The following is an 18,741-nucleotide window of genomic DNA, read 5'->3' on the forward strand; positions in this document are numbered from 1 at the left end:
TGGTTGTGGTTCAGATGCAGAGGGCAGCTCTCTTTGTACCCACGCTTTCCAGGTGTTCCACTGGTGTATTAGCTCTGAGTTGGGCGGCCATTGTATCCAATATACTGCAGGCTGAACATGAGTAGTTGGTTTTTCAAATTCCTTTAGCCCTTGGACTGTCATCATGCTTGAAACACTGTCTTTTAAGTCCAATTTGAGACCTGTGTGGGTGCAGGTAATAGTTGCCTTTAGTGGGCACAGGATGTCTCGTCCCAATAGGTTGATAGGGGTGTTTTCTGAATAGAGTAGGGGTGCCGTTATTGATTTTCCTGATACTATCATATGCACCGGTCGTGTTAGGGGAATTATTTGGGTTGTCCCAGAGAAGCCTACAGTTTGGATGGATTGTCCTGAGAGGGGAAGTGAGGAACCTTCGCTGCCTATACAGGAGTATGTGGCTCCTGTGTCCACCATAAAGGTGTATTTTCGACTCTGTATTTCAACGGCAATAGTGGGTTCTTCTTGTGGTTGTGTTGAGATGACCGGTGTCATGTGTGTCCCCTCTGGCTTCTCTAGGCGCCCCTATTGCCAATCTTTGGCTGGCCCCACCCATGGATTGGTGGGGCAGTCCCTTTGGCGGTGTCCTTTCTGGTCACACCCCCAACACAACATTTCTTCATCTTGGTTTGAGTTGGACTGGTTTTTGGACTGTGTTTGTCTGTTCATCTGTGGATTTTGTCCTCTTCCTCTCCCAGGGCGATAGTTTCCTCCCCTTGACCTCGGCTGTCCTCTATAGGGGGGCCCTTGATTTACCTGAGGCTGGTTAACATGCACATGAATAGGTGGTAGGGAAGCAGGTGGCGTCACAGGTGTGACTTCAGGCTGTGCTTGGGGCTGTTTGGGTGTCTGGGGTGTTGCAGACTGTGGAGCTAGAGGTTGTTCCACTGCCACTACTGGAGCCTGTATTTTTGTTTTTTCCTTTTTTTGTTTGGAGTGTAGATCATTCAATTGGAGCTGGGTGAGCTTACTAGCCAGGTTTTTATTTACCTCCGCTTCTTTCTGTTTTTCTTTTCTCACATTTTCCACATGATGTACAAGATGTTCAGAAAACAGAGGCCAGTCCATTTTCATCAGCCCTACTACATTATCCAAGCGCTTTTGCACTTCTTGAGGCATGGCTTTCTTTGCCATGACCTTGAACAGGCTTTCAGTTGTGCTGTTCTCGTTCCATGCTCCACCAGTTTCCTCCCTCCATTTATTTTGAAAAGACCTTAGGAATTTTGCAGGACACTCTTCATCCCTTAGTCTTTTTCCCTCCAATTTAGATGGGTCCATCTTTTCAGGGTATTGTTTCCTCAGCTGGGCCCATATTCGGCTCCGATATCCATTAAATCCTAATGGATCGTGGCTGTTTCCTAGCAGCACCGCCGGCATGTGTGCTCCCTTAAAAACTTCTTCTGTAGCAGCAGTTCCTGCCATGTGCATGAGCAATGCTTTGATGTCACCCAAAGCCAAAGTGACTCCTGCTGTGCTTTCTTCTAATGCTGTGATCCACTTATTAGCTCCCTCATTCAAGTCTGGCAGTCTTCCTGCTAGACCAATCATGTCACAGAAGGACCACGGAGTATATTGAGGAATCTGGTTTCGGCCCTTGGTTACTAATGGCATCTGGCGAAGGGGTGTCTGTTGAGCGTTTGGTCCTGTAGTTTTTCCATTTCGGAGTTGCATATCTAGGGGGCTGAAAGAGGCTTCTGGCCTGGTTGTCCATTCTGCCAATTCTATTGATTCCCCTTGTAATACTTTTGAATGTCTTTGCATCTCTTCCAGTTGTTCCATCTCCTCCAGATGTTCCAGCACCAGCCATCTTTTCTCCAAATTTTTTCAGCATTTCTCGTTCTCTCTGCTCTTTCAGCAGACGCTCCTCTAGACGTTCTTTTGCTCTCATAAATTCCTCATGTAGTATTGCTCGGCGTCTTTTTCCCTCCACTTCATCTTCTACTGTGTGAGCTTCTCTTGGTGGTGGGAGCTGAGTCCCCTCACATCTTGGGAGGGAATGAGCGCGGGGTGTCATTATATCGTCAGTTCGGTATCGTCGTTCTGTATACTGTGACCCCTTCTGGCTGCATCCCTCCTTTTTCTGGCTCTGCACAGGTAAGGCATGTCGTCTCTCTGATCCACAGGCTGTCATTTCCTTGTCGTTATATGTTGTTTTGGCTTTGTTTGGATCTAATTTGTCCACCTGGGAGCGTGTCTTCTGTCCATAAGCCTCACAGGCATCGAGATATGCTGTCCTGGCTTTATCTGTATCTAATTCATCCTCCAGGGTGCGTGTAGCTTGCCTGTAAGTCTCATAGGCGTCATCGGACCGCACACCTCCTCTTTCTTCCTCACAGAGAGGGGAGGCAGCTGATACCCTTGATGACTCATTGCGTGCTGGAAGATCTTGTGTGTCCCAGTTCAATGTGAATCGTCCGGTGATTTCTCCCTCTGCTATAGCTTCTCGTCCCACCAGTGGGCACTGTTTTACTCGTACAGCCTCTTGCTGGGGGGAATATGGAGGTGGCTGGCTTGTTTCCATCGGAGCTGAGGGGGTAATTTGCTGCTCTGCCTTCTTTTTCTTGCTCTTTAAAGCGGGCATCTGTTTTATGTCCAATATATGTTGCTTAGCAGTGTCTCTAAACCATCTGAGCACTTCACGTTCCCTGGCGCGCTTTCCTTCCCTGCTATTGCTGGTGTCTTTTGCCTTGTAGTGTTTGATGTTAGCTTCTACTTCTTTACAGCAGGCCACGTCGAAAGTCCCCTTCTCAGGCCACTGAAGGATGCCTGTTGTTCGCTTATGCCACGTCTTCATACAATGTCTTATTTGTTTGACCTGATCTGGGTGCTGTCTTATTACTAACTCGACTGGGGTTAGCAGCCCTTCCTGTTTTGTTATTTTAGCTCCCATCACTCCTTGTTTAGCACTGTCTTCTTTTCTGGTGATTTCTGGCTGTCCGTCTTCCCTTGTTAGTATTAAAACTAATATTTTGCCTACTGTAGTAGCCTGTTTTAACCTTGGTACTAACTCTGGGTTGTACTTTAAGAACTCACTCCCGTCTTCGGCTCGGGTTTTTTCGAGATACCCAAATTTACCTGTCTCCCACTCTACGTTCCTGGGAACAATCCAAATCTGCAGCCGCAGATCTACTGCCCCTCTATGTCTCCCTGCGATTGCTAGATTTTCAGGGATTCCTAAAAAAGGGCACAAAGGAAGAATAGCTACACCTTTAGGGTATAGACAAAGATTTTCCAATATAGCAGCTAGGGTGAATGGCACCCATAAACTGCGTATCACGTCTTCCCAAGGTACTGCTGGGAATTCTTCTTTTGTTTGATTCAAATTTATGATCTTTGTTAGTTGCCACAATTTCTGGTTAATTTCTTGTTCAGTCTGCCAATGTTCTATGCTGTCCTCGTCAAAATATGTGTGTTCCAGCCAAAAATGTGTTTTTATGCCTTTAGTTTCCACATTTCCCTTATTCAAAAAATGACTGGGGGCCTGTATTTCATCATCACTATTACTTTCTTCTCTCTGTTGAGCCATTCACTATTTTTACACTCTATTCTATTTATTTAGTGCTATTCTTGAGTTTGTGTATGTTCATACACTTTTTCTGCACCTGTGTATGTGGGAATGTGTGTATATGTTTGACACGATCATCCACTTTTTCCTGCACCTGTGTATGTGGGAATGTGTGTGTCTGTTTGACACAATCATCCACTTTTTCCTGCACTTGTGTATGTGGGAATATGTGTGCGTGTGCGTGAGTGTGAGTGCGTGTAGGTGTGCGTGTGTATGTGTGTGTATGTGTGTGTGTATGTGTGTAAGCGTGTGTGTGTGTATGTGTGTAAGTGTGTGTGTGTGTGTATGTGTGTAAGAGTGTGTGTGTGTGTGTGTGTGTGTGTATGTGTGTATGTGTGTGTATGTGTGTAAGCGTATGTGTGTGTGTGTATGTATGTATGTGTGTAAGCGTGTGTGTAAGCGTGCGTGTGTATGTGTGTAAGAGTGTGTGTGTGTGTGTGTATGTGTGTGTATGTGTGTAAGCGTATGTGTGTGTGTGTATGTGTGTATGTGTGTAAGCGTGTGTGTGTGTGTATGTGTGCAAGAGTGTGTGTGTGTGTGTGTGTATGTGTGTATGTGTGTGTATGTGTGTAAGCGTATGTGTGTGTGTGTATGTGTGTATGTGTGTAAGCGTGTGTGTGTGTGTGTGCTCTGCACTCCTTATCTACACCTGCTCTGGCTTCGCGCCCAGACTCATGCACAGGCCTGCCTTGGCACAATGCCCAGGCTTATTAGGGCCCGAGCACCGACCGGTGCGAAGCCCTATTGAAACTGAAGGAGTTATTATTATTATTATTATTATTAGGGCCCGAGCACCGACCGGTGCGAAGCCCTATTGAAACTGAAGGAGTTATTATTAGGGCCCGAGCACCGACCGGTGCGAAGCCCTATTGAAACTGAAGGAGTTATTAGGGCCCGAGCACCGACCGGTGCGAAGCCCTATTGAAACTGAAGGAGTTATTATTATTCCTCCGAAACAAACGCATTTTTGAGGGCCTAAACATGCACGAAAACTCATGAAAATTTGCACAGATGTCAGGACTGGCGAAAATTTCGATATTTTATGGGTCTCGAAATAAAGCGGGACAAAATGGCTCGACAGCGCCACCTAGAAAGTCAAGAAAATTGAGCCCCTCGATACAGATTGTCGTAGGAGAACGAAATTCGGTATGCATATGTATCATGACCAGATGCACCAAAAAGTCTCAAGGACACATAGCCTAACTCCAACAGGAAGTCGGCCATTTTGTATCAAAGTTGAAATTTTGCACCGATTTTGTCATTTCCATGTCTAGAGTGATGTCAGCTAAAATCCTATGTGGTCGCTTTGAATGGGCGTGGCAAAATGGCTCAACAGCGCCCCCTTTAAAATTTCAAAATTGCAGCCCCGCCTTCCAGATTAACGTAGAAAGATGAAATTCACAGGGCACATGTATAATGTCAACACGCACAAAAAAGCCTCTTGAAGCCTTATTGTAAGTCGAACAGGAAGTCGGCCATCTTGAAAAAAATGGTACATTTTCGCCTTTTCTTGGCCATTTCGCATACCTTGTATTTTAAAGAACTCCTCCTACAGAATCCATCGTAAGGACTTAAAAATCAGTGTGTGTCATCTAGACTAGTGTATGATCATGATGGTTTGGCCGTGGCGTGGCGTTGAGTTTTGATGTTTCGCCATGACAGAGGAAATTGATATAACTTGAGTGTACACGGTTGGATCTGCCTCAAACTTTACACAACAAGTCACTGACAAAAGCCCTTCGACTGAGCGTCACTTCGACATGCGCTGGGGTGCGAGGGCCCGATCATCGCTGCTTGCAGCTTTAATTATCTGTTGTTTTCTCCTTTTTCTCTGCTTTATACACTAGAAAGGGGCCTTTTTATAATCCTTTTATACATGTATATATATTTATGTACACTACTTCATACTAACTTTAACAGAATTATCACCTCTTCTAGGTGATGTAAAAGATAAGCCTTTATCCTGAGGCTTTAAAAATTAGCTCGTTTCACCCTTAAAACGCTAATTTCTGTTTTCTCGAGATATATTTTGTTCACCCATGCAGACCCCCCACTCTTTGGGAGCGGTATCGTGAACTTTAAGGTACGCCTTTATCCTGAGGCATGACCTTTGACCTTTGACTCTAAGCGCTTACAAAAACTCACACTTATGTTTGTTTTGATTAGGTATGGCAGTCTAATTTAAGAAAACCTCAACCTTTGCTCTGTTGGGCTGCTTGGCATGGAATTTCACTCTACCAGATCCAATTTAATGGATGTTCCAGGATGAAGATAACATGCCGCACAACCCAACGCTCAAAAAAATATTTATTTATTTATTTATTTATTTATCACCCGTCATTTATCACCCGTCATTTATCACCCGTCGGTGGGTCACATCGCACTCCACTCTACCAGATCCAATTTAATGGATGTCCCAGGATGGAAATGCGATGCGACTCCCAACTTGGCGCCAAAAAAAAAAAATGTATTTATTTATTTATTTTTTTACATCGGGTGTCAGGGAAATACTGCTCTGATCTTTCTAGCTATCCTTGGTTTATTGCCAACCTAATCAACCCTCCCGCAAAAACCACAGTTGCTAACATCCAAACAACTATACATACATTAAATATGATCTCATCACATTCATTCTTTTCCGCACCATGGTTTTGCTGAGGCATAGCAAACACAAACATCAAAAGACAGACAAAACACTTAACACATATTACACCAGCTACTTGGCCTCTTATAATTTGCTTAAATTTAGACAGGTTAGGTTCAGAGGAATAGATCATTTACCTGGGCGGATCACATCTCCCACACAGACACCACTATTAATTGGCAGATATAAAAAAGGCTCTGCTTACCTCAAGAATTTGGTGGCCCGTGGGTCTTTAGGGAGGTGAGAGTGCCGCCCCGGTGAAGGATCCAACTTCCTCCTGGCTGGCTCGCCATTTGTTGTGTCAAATTGTTGCAGAAAAAATGTATCAGAGCAAAAAACTCTCTCTTAACAATAAAAAGGGAGTCAGAGGTCCAAACAGCAAAGTGTTCTTTTATTGCCGGCAAAAAAGGAGAACGAGTAGCACTTTTTACAAAGTACCAAATCGCTCCAAAGGTTTTCCTTTGGGGCATCTGTTTTTATGTCCTTGGGTCGGCTTAGGCCACACCTTATCATCCACCCTCCCTAATTTTTGACCAATTATTATGTTACTTTTATCTCTGTCACTTGTTGTTGGTCAAAACTCTTCAAACCAGGTTTTTGAGCTGTTTCAGGATATGTCCTGGCCCACATAATTCTTCCTGATTATATCCAATTTTTATATATAAGTATTGGGAATCACTTTACACCATTATTGCCCAGTTGTCTTCTGGCCTTTTATTTTTATAAGTTATTCTTAGTCATTTTACACCCTTATTTCTTGATCTCTTCCAGAGGGTATTTTTTTCTAAAAGGTGAAGACTTTAATGCAGACCCAAGCAAAGTGACATGTAATACAAACACACTCAAATTTCTCCAGTGTATGATTATGATTCTTCTACTGTGCCTCTATACGTACAGTGTGATTAAATATGGTTTGTGAGATTATAACTACACCAATACAAATTGTATCCCACTAGCCCTTATTGCTTATAAACTTACAAAATCAATCTGCATAGCTTAATATTGTCTTTAAGCACACCAATGACATTTAATGAAAATACACCACAGCATATCAGTGGTACAAATAAAAAGATGAAGATTACATAAATAAAAGATGTTTTGTCAATATAATGCTGTCTGTCAAAAACAGTTGAAATATAAATGAAAATATAATGAACAGCAGCAGACATGTTACATCATGTCCAAATATGAACTGTATGTCAGGCTCTAACAAGGAACACGGTTAAGTGCAGAAGTCCAAGTATTGGACGATGGCAGGGGAGTGAGTTAGTTAATGACTTATGGCCCAGTCAAAGACACCAGTTCTCCCAGTCCAGCCTTGGTATCCCTCTGACTGTGTGTGTGTGTGTGTGTGTGTGTGTGTGTGGAGGAGAGGCTGCAGTTTGAGAATAAATTACACCAAAACATTAAAAAGTGCTGATAAAAGAACCGATAACATCGGAGCTTATCAATACTACAGTCTTTAATCATTTATCCTCGGGGCTCGTTTAATACCGGGTTTCGGTACCCATCCCTACAGAGAAATAAGTGCACATTAAATAAAACTGCCATACCTTTGATTATTTTGGAGAAAACAGACGTATAAATCGATGCATAAACAACCGCAGGAAGCTGGAACAAGCGTTGATGTCTGGAACAACCAACGTCTCTTTCCCTCGCCGTTTAATCGTTTACAAAGTGAAAAAAGCAGAAATGTGGTGGCAGAGTAAAATCTTTTTTGTGTTAGTGGTAAAAATAAACAGACTATGATGGAACAAATAATTCACTGTTGATGGAAATCCGTCTGTAGACGGAGCTCTTGCACCCATGTAATCTGCTTCTTACGTTATATGATTTCTTCTTTATTCAGATTGAAGAACTGCTGGTTGTCAGAGATCAGCTGTGCTTCTCTGCTCTCAGCTCTGAAGTCCAACCCCTCCCATCTGAGAGAGCTGGAGCTGACTGACAACTACAGTTGGGACGGTTCAGAAAGGAATCTGCAGTTTGATTTTCTGGAGAGTCCACACTGTAGACTGGAGACTCTGAGGTCAGACACCATTTCTTACTTGTGTGCTGAGATTAATATGATGTGAAAGTTGTGGTGACACTAAACTGCAGACATAAGGATGATTTTTATGAGGTAAAATCTCCTTCAGATTTACACATTCAGATGTTGTTTTCAAACATTTAAATACTATTTAAAGCCTCCCTTTAGTGTATTTTGGCATTTTTGAGATATTTCATATTTTTCTGAGTCATTTTCTGACCATGTTGATTAGCCACAATGTTCACCAAATATTTGTGGACAAATAACTTCATTTTGTGCTGAAAGATCAAAAATGTCAGCTGTTGTTAAAACTGAACAATGACGTATGACTATAGTAGAACGCTGCAGTCATACGTCATCCTCATAAAATCCCTTTGTTTTTGTGAGCATCACATAGGCTACTGATACAGTATCAGGCGCCTGTGTTTCATACTAAATAGTCTACTGGATGCAGACGTGCTGCAACAACAGATTAATGCTTCAAATATAAATCATTTATTTCAGTTAAACACTCTCCAACCAACATGTGCACAGAAAATAAGGTTTAATGTGGTTAAAGCAGGAAAGTCAGTAAATCAGTGTGCAGTGATGTATAAATGAATGTGGCTGATTGTTACAGTATCTGTTGTCCACAGCTGTTTATACTGTATGAAAAGCTTCTCCTTCACTTCATTAAATCCCTGCAGCATCTGAAGTCAGCAGGACTGATATGTTGATAAATCTGCAGCCTCTGAGAAGTGCTGCGCCAGAGCGCAGTGCCGTTAAACAGAAAGTAACGCTGGCTGGAGTGGAGCTTTAGTTATTTAATTTTAACCCATAGTTAACAATTTTAAAAACATACTTTCAAACATTCAGATCTTTGTTTTAAATCAATTTTGATAACATTAAAACATCTGTGACCACATAGACTTTATACTGATCCACGCTGAGCATCTTTTTGGTCTTCATATTTAATATAAGATGAAAAAGCTGCACTGTCTAATTCACTGTTAAGTCACTGTGTGTTTATTGAAGTAGCAGCATGTTGTCATTAATACTAATGAAGCTCTTTTTCACTGTTTGTATTTGACAGTTTTTAACCTGCATCCTGTTGGGTTCAGGTGTTTGGAGTTTCCATTTTCTAAACTTGTTCATTCTAAACCTTCTTCAGCTCTGAACAGATTATGAAACATTGAATGATTTCAAACACAATAATCTCATGGATGCCGGTGAGAAATTTTTTTTTTTTTGACTGAACTTTTTTCTACTGGTGTCCAACAAAGAGCGCCAAGGCATGAAGTCACCTCGGGGGGTCTGGAGGCATGGCCCCCTGCAAAATCTTTTTTTTAAATGATGCAATTTGGTGCATTCTGGTCATGATTTTTATTCCTGGCAAAGGCACCAATTTATACATGAAAAGCATAAAATAAAATATTTGACCTTCATAAAGTATGCTATTTCTCTCCTTACTGACAAAACACTTGTAGGCCTACTTATTTTAACTATTCAACTATATTTTAGAATAAAAATAACACAAATATCTGAACTTATTATCTTTATCAACTTTAAACTTTTCATGTTAACATATGTGACTGAACACTGATAATCAGTGGTCTTATTGATCCTCCTTATCGGTTTGGTTCCTTATCAATACTGAATAAGTCCTTTTTAAAAGAATAAATTATTTTCAAAAAGAATAAATTCAGAACAAGATTAGAATTAATTTATATTATAAATAAAACTAAATAATGTTTCTAGAGCAGCAACAGTCATGTTTACAACAGCAAAGTCACTTTATAAACTCAATAATATCTCTGGAAACAAATGTAAAATGTCAATAAAATAAATAATATTCCTGACATGAAAATACTGAGTGAAGTTTAGAAAGAAAGAAGAAGACAGACATCAGTCAGTATCAGTCCTTCCTCCTGTCCTCCTCCTCCTCCCTCTGCTGCTGATGTGATTGACTGCTGCAGGTACCGCTGGTAGAGAGGAGAGGCTGCTTTGTCTCAGCCAGCAGCTGAGTTTACAAGAATGAGCCAAATTTGAAGATTGGTGGCAAACTAAGCTAAACAGTTAGACTACATACAGACAGCTTTAGTTTTAGCTTGTTGCTAACAATTAGCTATTAGCCGAGCTAGCGCGCTGTGGTTGTGTAAAACATAGCAGCGGTGGATGAGAGACTGCGGACAGAGCAGTTGAAAATATGACTTTTCTACATGTTCATGCTTGTTGATCAGGTGTATTGATAGAGTATTGGCTTTTTACTCGCTAAGGTGTTATTGCACTTAAGAAGTAACGAGCGTAGTTGTCGTCAACTCGAGTAATCTTCACTTCACATGTGATCTGCTGTTCACTGACTTTGCTGTGTGTGTGTGTGTGTTTGTGTGTCTGTGTGTGTGTGGAGGAGAGGCTGCAGTTTGAGAATAAATTACACCAAAACATTAAAAAGTGCTGATAAAAGAACCAGTAACATCGGAGTTTATCAATACTACAGTCTTTAATCATTTATCCTCGGGGCTCGTTTAATACCGGGTTTCGGTACCCATCCCTACAGAGAAATAAGTGCACATTAAATAAAACTGCCATACCTTTGATTGTTTTGGAGAAAACAGACGTATAAATCGATGCATAAACAACCGCAGGAAGCTGGAACAAGCGTTGATGTCTGGAACAACCAACGTCTCTTTCCCTCGCCGTTTAATCGTTTACAAAGTGAAAAAAGCAGAAATGTGGTGGCAGAGTAAAATCTTTTTTGTGTTAGTGGTAAAAATAAACAGACTATGATGGAACAAATAATTCACTTTTGATGGAAATCCGTCTGTAGACGGAGCTCTTGCACCCATGTAATCTGCTTCTAACGCTACATGATTTCTTCTTTATTCAGATTGAAGAACTGCTGGTTGTCAGAGATCAGCTGTGCTTCTCTGCTCTCAGCTCTGAAGTCCAACCCCTCCCATCTGAGAGAGCTGGATCTGAGTGAAGACTACAGTTGGGACAGTTCAGAAAGGAATCTGCAGTTTGATTTTCTGGAGAGTCCACACTGTAGACTGGAGACTCTGAGGTCAGACACCATTTCTTACTTGTGTGCTGAGATTAATATGATGTGAAAGTTGTGGTGACACTAAACTGCAGACATAAGGATGATTTTTATGAGGTAAAATCTCCTTCAGATTTACACGTTCAAATGTTGTTTTCAAACATTTAAATACTATTTAAAGCCTCCCTCCAGTGTATTTTGGCATTTTTGAGATATTTCATATTTTTCTGAGTCATTTTCTGACCATGTTGACTAGCCACAATGTTCACCAAATATTTGTGGACAAATAACTTCATTTTGTGCTGAAAGATCAAAAATGTCAGCTGTTGTTAAAACTGAACAATGACGTATGACTATAGTAGAACGCTGCAGTCATACGTCATCCTCATAAAATCCCTTTGTTTTTGTGAGCGTCACATAGGCTACTGATACAGTATCAGGCGCCTGTGTTTCATACTAAATAGTCTACTGGATGCAGACGTGCTGCAACAACAGATTAATGCTTCAAATATAAATCATTTATTTCAGTTAAACACTCTCCAACCAACATGTGCACAGAAAATAAGGTTTAATGTGGTTAAAGCAGGAAAGTCAGTAAATCAGTGTGCAGTGATGTATAAATGAATGTGGCTGATTGTTACAGTATCTGTTGTCCACAGCTGTTTCTACTGTATGAAAAGCTTCTCCTTCACTTCATTAAATCCCTGCAGCATCTGAAGTCAGCAGGACTGATATGTTGATAAATCTGCAGCCTCTGAGAAGTGCTGCGCCAGAGCGCAGTGCCGTTACGCACCACCGTTCACTGTGTTTACCTTCATTAAATCTCCTGATGACACCAGGCTGCTACAGTAGAAACACACACACCTCTACACACATCAGACTGGTCGGTTATAACTCGATATTCTGCTTTTTTATGAAGGAGACGTCGGGTTAGCGGGGCTCATCAGCCTCTTCTACGACTTTCTTTTTAGCCAAAGTAGCGTCTCATGTTTTATCTTTGAGACACATTACGATGCAAACGCTGTTGTGTAACATTAATTACTAAACTATGTGACCGTGTACGAGGTGAGATACATTAGGCTATAATTATTGCTGAAATAGCGTCAGTCTGATGGGCTATAATCATATAAACAGCTTCACCAAATACATTTTTTTATTTCTATTGTTATTATATTAAGTGATGAAAAAACTGCTCCATCTGTCTTTGGCTGCAGATTTGTGGTGATGTGTGTTCATGTCGTGACGCTCTGAACCATCCAGACATTTCCTGAAGAAAAGCTTTCTGTTTGTTGAGCTGTCGTTATCACGTTTAACTGTGATTGGCACAAGTGTTTCACAGCTATGAGACCAGTGATGTGACTGGCTGAGAGAGTATTTATTAATCACCACACCAGTTGATCTATATTCACTCAGCCCTTTTACACGTTGCACTGCTGCACATACATGAACCAAAACAGCAGGTGACAGGTGCGCATGCAGGGCTCCACATTAACTTTTTGAGGCACTTGTCCTTCAGACAAGTAAATTTATCTTTCACTTGTCCATGTGTGACAGATGTGGTAAGGACATGTAACGAGACGACTCAAAGGATTGGTTTCCAGCCTTTATTTGCTCCTGCAGAAGACAATGTAACACATATGAATCACCTTCTGGTCTCTCCTGCACATCTGCTCCTAAACATGCAAAATAAGAGAATTTACACCAGGAAATAGATGCTAAAATCTCTGCAGCGCTACGTTGACTACATGACACAGGGCAGCCTGCTGTAATACAAATGGCACCAAGAAAGTTCAACAAAAGCATCTACAAAACTCATATTAACAGTCAAAACAACATGAAACAGCTAGTTAAAGTAATAGTATTAACAGTAAACAATATGCATTCAATGTTACAACATAAACGGTTCAATTTTCATAGAAAACAATAAAATATCGCAGCAGCATTTTTCCACACAACTTACCCTCAGCAATGCAAAACAGCTCTGTGAGGGACAGAAGGGACGATGTGCAGCAAGGTCATTTCCACAGGAAACATTCATGAATAAAAATTCCTCATTGAGATAAAATTCACAAACACAAATTGGAAATAAGAATTATTAGTGTCTTTTTTAACTGTTACACATCCACAAAAGTCACTTGTCAGAGTAAAAATGACAATAATTGACTTTTTCATTTTGTTTGTGAACGTAGAAATCAGACGAACAAACAGTTGAAAGCATCCAAACAGTGTCAACATATAAATGATTCAATTTATGAATTTTATTCAAGCCATTACTTCCCTGTTAATGATCTTTTCATTTGATCCTGAATTGTGAAGCACTTTGTAAAGTCTGTTTCAATATGAGCTCTATAGATTAATTATTGATCATCCTTCCTTAATAATAATGATTGACAGTGTTTCTACTAGGATTGTTTTCAGGGGGGGTGGTAGGCCCCCTGAAACTACTAGTTATGTTACGGAGCAGGCGCGTCACAGATACGGATACGCGGTGTCGACAGTGTCGTCATAGATACGCAGTAAGGCGGTTGTCTGTATCGCTGTATTTCTCTACACTGAGCTGAAATGAAACAAGTGCACAAAAAATAGGTCAATAAATATTAAACAAATATTAACGATATTTATTAACCTAATTTTTAAATATTAACAGTATTTATTTACAACACATAAATAAACGTCGGCCTTATGGATGATAGATGGACCAATCAGTCTCTATCTGAAAAACAAATCTGGATTCTCAGCCTCTATATGGTCCTTAATATAGATCAATGTTTGTAATATAACAACATAACAAAAGTGACTGATGGGGAATTAATTTGTTTCAACTTAAAGCCAAATCAAGACAACAGTTTGACTTATAAATGAATCAGATGAATCAGCATTTTGTTTCCTAATAAGTGAAAGTGTCAGTTTTAGTGCTGTGTTTACAACAGTTACTGAGGTCAACGACCTTCTAACAGCTGAAGAAAACATCATGTTAACAGAGTTGTTGTGTAGTGTTAGTACCTGTGTTAAAACATCTGTAAGTCCTTTTATAGCAGGTTTGAATCTTGTGCTTTGACTTTAGTTTGTTAGGATGTCCTTTAGTTTGGATAACAGATTGTGCCTTTAAACATATTTACAGAACAGTAATTCATCTAGATACAGGTGGAAGTCAGACCTTAACAGTTTTTTCTGCCTCCTGCTTTGAATGTGTTCATGTCTCTCCATCACCTGACGCCTGGGCTGCCTCTGTGTGTTTCTCTTTACTCCTTCAACTGTTTCTTTAAATCTTGAATCAGTTGCACCTTCTTCCTTTTCAATCACTTCTTTACTTTCTCCTTGTTTTTCTTTCAACACCATTAAGTTACATCCTGAAATTCTTCCTCACTTCTGTCTCCTCTCTCCTGATTTCTTCGCTCAGCGTCTTTATTTCAAAGACTGGCAGGAAAAAAACAAAAGCAGGATGAGCTGAGTAGAACAAGATACAAAAAAAAATCGACTGAGCAGGAAACTGAGCAAACACGACAGAACAGAACTGACGAACTGAACAGACGACTCGACAAAGACTGAACTGAAAACTGAACTTAAATACAAACAGAAGTAATCAGACAACAAGGAACAGGTGGCACAATACAAGGGCAGGCTGGCAGCTGATAGGCTGGGGAAGACACTAGGAGCAGGGCAGGACCGACGAGGCTACTGCAGGGCAGGTGAGAGGAGGAGCACATGAAAACAGGAGGAGTGAAGGAACACACAAGAGAAACACAGAGCAAAGTAAAACCCAGAAAACACAACAGCACTCAATAACAAGCCAGCATAAATCAAAGTGTCTCTGAATAAATCAACCTAGGTACACAGCACTACAAGCTAACCAATAATCTAATACAGTCTTTCAAAGATACAACTCAAATAACATGAATGAGCAAAAAGACTGGACAACACAAGTGTAACACAGAAAACCAAAAGAAGAAAAAACACAAAGAGCCCAAACCATGAGTCCATGACACACCCGCTCATTCTACAGTAAAAATATGGACAACAAACATCAGACACCACAATGGTTTCAAGATGAAAATATATATTTTTATAAATTACAATTACTTTTCAAACAAACAAATCACGTTTCAAAGAATGAATCAATTGTCAAATATTACTATTATTAACTACCTTTACCTGTTAGTAACATCCAAGACGCTGGCACTTGGTTATTGATAGATTTATAAAACCATGCGTACACACGAATGCACGTATATTTCCCTTTATAAATCACAGTCCACCTGGAAATGTGCGCTCATGGATCAGCGTCATATCCCGCCCTCTACACGCCCACATTCAACCATAAATGGTCGATGCAAAAGCCGTCATGAATATTAATGTACATGTGTTTCTTTCGCCGCACCAATCACTCTCTCTGTCTTTAGACGCCTGGCCAATCAGTGTTGAGAGTCAGTGTATCGGAGCCTCTCTTGTCACTTGTGCTCAGCAGCAGCAGAGGAAGGACCGCAACAAGCATGAACAGACATTTAACCTTTTATTTCCCCGTTTTCAGACGCAGCGAAATTATGTATGTAACCCAAAACAACCATATACAACCTCAATAAACATTCCTGTGGATTGTTAAGTCAGACATCTCTGGTTAAATGTTTAACACACCCTGCAGTGGGCCAGCTCCCAGTTAACCAGTATAAGTAGTTTTTACACCACTCACTCAATATGTAAAATACAATAAACACTATATTAGTTTATATTTCCTCCAAAATCCAGCATACAGGTATTTCTCTAATTGACACAGTGAGCACAGGTGGTGAAGATGAGCCGGTGAGGTGACTGGAGAAGGCAGAGTGTGTGTGGCAGCCACCGCTGTGTCTCCAGTGTCTCTGTGCTTGACAAAACAGCCGTGTTTACTGTAGCCATTTTACACATATAAACTACATGGGAACTCATACTTGGTGATATATGCACAGTATAACCAAATATTAAAAATCTATTAACGCTCTGTCCTGTAAATATGTTTTAGTTCCGTCTGTTGAAGTTATTTGATGTCATCTTGGATTTCTACAATCAATGATGATCATTTCATCAGTAAGTTAACGTGGCTAAGGTGAAAATCAATCAGTATTTTCATGCTTAGCTAATATTGGAGAAAGGCAACCCAGACTTTGCAGAATCCTGCCACCTGCCATATCCTGACATCATTCATTTCAGCTGCTGCTGCTCCACAACTGACTCTCTCCTTTGTGCTCCGGGTGAGGCAGCACTGATGAAATCTTGGGCAGACTTTAAGATCTGAGTTGCTTTATATCTTTACAAATTGAAAGATGTTTATGGAAGTTATGGCTCACTACAAGCCAAAGTACAGATAACACTGCTGGTTTGAGTGTTTCTGATAATGTGAATCTATAATTGATGTTTGATATTAAGTGAAATGAAATGTGTGAGAGGATTATTATACAATCTGCCTTCAATTCACTTCAATTCTGCGTCGTGGATTTCCCCTGTCTCTAAAATGTTCCTACGCATGGGTAAGAGTTTAGGTGCAGGTGCGCACATTGTCCCATCAAGTTTGTTTTTATAGATCACAACTTTTGCTTGGGAAGTGGCGTACGCCTCTTTCAGGCCCCGTTCCTGCTTACTCAACAAATGAGATCCCTGGACTGTTCTCGTGGGTTTTGAGTATTTCACTGCAATTTTTCCAGTCATTAAATCAATTACTGATTAGTTTGTAGTTTTTTTGTGAGAACAGGTTGCAGCAGAAGCAGTAAAGACTTTTTTAAAAAAATTTCTTGGAATATACCCAACCAACTTCTCTTGATTTTCTCTCCATTCACTTATTTTCTGCAGAAGTGGTGGTGATGGGAACTTCTCCCATCCTCTCATTTTGTAAATGTCGAGTCTTATTTTAGCTGATATGGCCTCTGCTGACTATCTCTGTCCTCACCATATCAGACAGGGCTGCCAGTCAGCAGGATCTATAGCTGCTGCCTTGATGGACTCACATACTTCAGGATCTGTTCCAGTTGATGGTGTCTGCAGGCTGTAGAGCAGTAGAAGTGTCTGTTGTGTCTGTTGTTGCTTCACCTGCAGGTAAATCTAAACATACATGTAAATATAGTTATTAATCCTTTAGTAAGGACACACAATGATTCATAAATGACAACACATCAGACAATAAACACATCTGAAGCATAAATTATAGATAACGGTTGACCAGAACTGTTCAATAACATGAGTCAAAAAAGGTGAAGAATCCAAGTTTAAATTATTTTAGATGGAATAAGTTATTCTAGCTTTAATGTGTCCTGTAGACAACTTGAATAAATATAGATGGTTGCAGTCTAATATTGATTAGTATTTAAGTTAGCTATGTTCCCTTAATAATATAGAAATTATATTTATGATTCAATATATTTTATTGTGCTAGTGTTACCATGATAACACAAGTATGTAAGAAACCATTTAATAATAGATAATATTGATATTTGACTTGAAATTAACAAGGTGTAACTGTGACATTCAAATAACAATAGTACTACTAATAATAAATATATTAATAATAATAACAATAATAAAGACAACATAGCAGTGTATTATCAGTTACACAGAGACCACAAATAAGTGGCTGAACTGACCTGCTTCAGAGAGTGGTGTAGATGGGAGATCAGATGTAACTTCTCCAGCAGCTGGAGGCTTCTGCAGATATTTCCTGAGTGCATCTGGACAGTTATAGAGTAGATATCAGCCTGTTACAAGCAAAAACATGTAGCTGCAGAGTAGACAAACAACTGCTGCAGCCTGTTGCACCAGCTGTGTGTCAGTTCAAACTTAGTTATAACGTAAATTATTATCACTAAGTTGTGATTTATGCATCACTAAAATAAAAGCTTTGACCACGGAGATAAGTTACAACATAACTTTAATTGCTGCCATTTAGCAACACAGTAATCCAGTAGAGACCTAATTTATTGATATGATATTTCACTATTGATCCGGTTTACTACAATGTGCTACGATGCCAAGTGGCTCATGCCAGCTTACACATAGTTGGTGCAACCCAGTGCAGAAATCTATGTTTTTATGGATATAGCGTTAGCCATTATCACTGATATTGGTCAGTGAAATTTCAGCACAAAGCCTTACGTTGTAGGAAGGAGCAGTTATCCAGATAGCTCGCTACTGGCTTGTCATTCAGTCTCATATCCTTCAATCTGTAACGATATGTGAGTCCAGCAGCTATCGTAGCATCATTATCTAGCATTAGCTTTATTGCTACTTAGCTAGCTATGTTAACATTAGACGACATACCTCTATATTAGACTTTCTTTTCCTCCTCCTCTTTTCTCCGTTTTCTTTCTTGTGCATCTGAAGGTTTGGACCTTTTCATTATGTAATAAAATGTGAATATCTGCCTCTTGACATCTCGTCACAGACTTTGTCTGTCTGTGATGCATCATCCCTCTTTTTCAGTGCGCACA

At 40.2% G+C, this 18,741-nt stretch overlaps 1 long non-coding RNA gene across 1 annotated transcript; it reads right to left on the minus strand.

Annotated features, from left to right (window-relative positions):
• Window positions 1-12,880: 12,880 nt before the first annotated feature.
• On the minus strand, window positions 12,881-13,381 carry LOC121891882. Its single transcript, XR_006094204.1, has 2 exons — window positions 13,251-13,381; window positions 12,881-12,963 (listed from the first exon to the last, which is right to left on the minus strand). It is a non-coding gene; the product is annotated as an uncharacterized LOC121891882 (long non-coding RNA).
• Between the last annotated feature and the right edge of the window lie 5,360 nt (window positions 13,382-18,741).

The sequence above is a fragment of the Thunnus maccoyii genome, chromosome 24, assembly GCF_910596095.1.
Source record: "Thunnus maccoyii chromosome 24, fThuMac1.1, whole genome shotgun sequence".
In the NCBI taxonomy this organism is placed as follows: domain Eukaryota; kingdom Metazoa; phylum Chordata; class Actinopteri; order Scombriformes; family Scombridae; genus Thunnus; species Thunnus maccoyii.